This window comes from Apodemus sylvaticus, chromosome 9, assembly GCF_947179515.1.
Source record: "Apodemus sylvaticus chromosome 9, mApoSyl1.1, whole genome shotgun sequence".
In the NCBI taxonomy this organism is placed as follows: domain Eukaryota; kingdom Metazoa; phylum Chordata; class Mammalia; order Rodentia; family Muridae; genus Apodemus; species Apodemus sylvaticus.
Window position 1 is genome coordinate 66,757,632 of NC_067480.1, and position 3,631 is coordinate 66,761,262.

General features: G+C 41.4%; 1 pseudogene; it reads right to left on the reverse strand.

Moving 5' to 3' along the window:
• Nucleotides 1-1,718: 1,718 nt before the first annotated feature.
• LOC127691916 (mesoderm induction early response protein 3-like) lies at nt 1,719-3,320 on the reverse strand (annotated as a pseudogene).
• Between the last annotated feature and the right edge of the window lie 311 nt (nt 3,321-3,631).

Here is a 3,631-nt window from a genome sequence, read left to right on the forward strand (position 1 = left end):
TTCCTCATGCTGGCTTCCAGACAGATCTTGCTGTTTTGTAAACTGAAGTGCTCTAGTTGAATAACAGGAGAGAAATTTCTGATTTAAAAAAAATCCTTGCATGGTTGTGCAGTTTAAAGAAACCTACCCCTGCTTTTATTAATTAAGAAAATAAAACAAAAAATGTTACATTGATCAGGGATCAGGGTTGATGCCTGTAAACATTGTGATACCACTGCATCCATTACAGCAAAGGGAGCTGACATAAAAAGAAGTCACATGTCAGTTCGAAACATCTGTGCTGCTCTGAGTCCGTGGCTTCTATCTACAGGTTTTAAATCTGGGGTGAGGGCAATGGGAACAGAGAAGAAGGAGGATGTGGGAAATGGTATTAAGGGATGAGGGAGAGAAGCAGAGCTTAAAGCTGTACCACAGAGTTCAATCTTAGTTCTCAACTCTGCCATCATAGTTCACTTCCACATTTATGGATTAAATCTTAGGCAAATGGATGGAGCTAGAGAACATCATACTAAGTGAGGTAACCCAGACTCAAAAGGTGAATCATGGTATGCACTCACTAATAAGTGGATATTAACCTAGAATACTGGAATACCCAAAACATAATCCACACATCAAATGAGGTACAAGAAGAAAGGAGGAGTGGCCCCTGGTTCTGGAAAGACTCAGTGAAGCAGTATTCGGCAAAACCAGAACGGGGAAGTGGGAAGGGGTGGGTGGGAGGACAGGGGAAGAGAAAGGGGCTTACTGGACTTTCGGGGAGTGGGGGGGCTAGAAAAGGGGAAATCATTTGAAATGTAAATATAATGTAAATTATATCGAATAAAAAAAAGAAAAAAAAGAAAATACCTTTTTATTATAATTTCTTATTTTCTATATTCTTTTTTACATTCCAAATGATTTTTTTTCCCGGTTCCCTCCTCCCCATAAGTACCCTAAGCCCTCTTCCCTCTGCCCATTCTCCTATCAACCCCTACTTCTCTATCCTGGTAATCCCCTACAATGCTGGAACATGCCTTTTCAGGACCAGGGACCTCTCCTTCCTTCTTGGGAGTCATTTGATATGTGAATTGTGTCTTGGGTATTCAGAGTTTCTAAGCTAATATCCACTTATCAGTGACTGTATTCCATGTGTGTTCTTTTGTGATTGGGTTACCTCACTTAGGATGACATTTTCCAGATCCAACCATTTGCCTAAGAATTTCATGATTTCATTGTTTTTAGTTGCTGAGTAGTATTCCATTGTGTAAATATACCACATTTTCTGTATCCATTCCTCCATTGAGGGACATCTGGGTTCTTTCCAGCTTCTGGCTATTATAAATAGGGTTGCTATGAACATAGTCGAGCATGTGTCCTTATTACATGCTGGGGAATCCTCTGAGTATATGCCCAGGAGTGGTATTGCAGGGTCCTCTGGGAGTGTTATGCCCAGTTTTCTGAGGAACAGCCAGACTGATTTCCAGAGTGGTTGTACCAATTTGCATTCCCACCAGCAGTGGAGGAGTGTTCCTCTTTCTCCACATCCTCGCCAACACTTACTGTCTCCTGAGTTTTTAATCTTAGCCATTCTGACTGTGTAAGGTGAACTAGTTCTATACATACTAACATCACTGATGTCATAATGATAAGGTTCAAACTTCCAGTGAAAGACTATGCAAACCTCATAGCTCCCCTCAAGTCTACTGACACTGCACACCCATTCTCTCTGGGCTTCCCATTCATGCCACTCTGGATGGAAGGGCAGTGTGCTGGTGGAGAGTGTGGGCTTTGATGAATCCGTTTGTCTCATTGGCAGATGAACTGCCAAAGTCAGCCACAGAGACAGCCATTTTGGCACTGGTGATGTGATGTGTATGATTTTCAAAGTCTACACCCAGGTTATCTACAGAAACCTCATCCATAAAGGATTCAGGATCAGCAATGCCCATTTTCAATCTTTTTGCTGGTCTTTCTGATTCTTCACTGCACATGGGGTTTAACTCTGAGTGATAAAATCCAGTCTCAAATAAATTAAAATGATCACTTTCACCATTGCTAAGCAGGGTGAGTAACTCTTCTGTTATGACAGGCACATGACTGACTTGTCCATGAGAAATGTTTCCCAGTGAGGAAAACTATCATCCAGACATTTCACATTTGTGGGGTTGAAGATAGGTGCTACACTGCTAGTCAAAGCTGTCAAGTCACTGGCAGTGAAGGAGCCGAGAATGTTCAGCAGCTGATCAGGGATGGGGTCTGCCCGGTTAGAAGTTAAGGCTGAAGAACTGACCGTACCACCCAGAGACACTGTCTGATCTATGAGACAATCCATATAGTCTATAACACCAGAGTGATGGTTATAACATTTCTTTCCAAATTTTGTCTGTTGAGCAAAGTAATCTTAGCATTCTAATTTCTTCCACATATAGTACAAGGCTATACACTCTGCAGCAGTTCTAGGTCTCACCTTATTTTTCTGAATGAGATTAAAATCTTTTCCATAAAGCATTAGTGCATGTTTAGAGCTTTAGCACTCCTCTTCTATCCATGCAGTCATTCCTTCTTGAGATGCCCTTCCATTACAGCAGTACCTTTCAATGGCTTCCTTTATATTCTGGTTACACTTGAGAAGTTCATATAATGCCTGTTCATTATCCCTGGTGTGTGTGCCTGAAGAAATCCTGGTGAGGACTTTTTCATTTCTGGTTCTTAATGAGGTCTCAATAAGGTATTCATTTACTTTGCTCTCCAAAACCTCATTAGGATGCCACAGTAACTGGTCTTCATTTTCATAAGTTTTCTTATCACCATTATACTCACCAAGGTAAGTGGGAGTTTCTGCCTGATACTGTAGACCAATCATTATTTCCCTTCTTAGATCTTCAGATGAGTTATCACTGTCTGTTTTAATGTCCTTACTCTCTGATTCCCTGTCTCCATCATATGTAGTATTTGATAATAAAGGCCTAGGGAAGAAATCAGAAGTTTCATGAGAAGTCACAGATGATGTCAGATCATCTGCAGAAGACTGGGTTTCCTCATCATCGCCTGACAACAGGTCCTTTGCTATTTCTTCTTTGTCTAGAGTCATATCTGGTAGTTCATCTGCAAGTTCACTTGGGGAGCTGTTTGCGCTGGTATTTGAAGCCATTGGAATTGTAGCTTTAGTATGACAATAGGTCTTCTAGACGCATATTTCCTTTTTCTTCTAAGTTTTCAATTTCAGAACTGAAGTTTTCCCCATCATCCATCAATTCCTCTTCCTCTAGAGTTCTTTCATCATCATAGTCATGAACCAACATCTCAGCAGTGGAATAAAAATCATTATCCTCAGAAGACAAGGACCCAAAGGTTCAGTTTCAGTCCATTATCATCATGGCAGGAAGCACAGCAGCATTCAGGTTGGCATGGCGCTAGAGAAGCTGAGAGTTCTATGTCTTCATCAAAGAGGTGTACTCCATCTTAATGTCCCTAAAAATAGTTTTGGAAGAAGTGTTTGTTCTAATGATTTCAGTCACCCAGACGCCTCAGGACTCCCAGAGACTAAGCCTTCAACCAAGGGGTACACATGGTTCCAGCTAAAAGTGTGGCAGAAGAATGCCTTGTGGGGCATCAGTGGGAGGAGTGGTCCTTGGTAAGGTGAAGGCTCAAT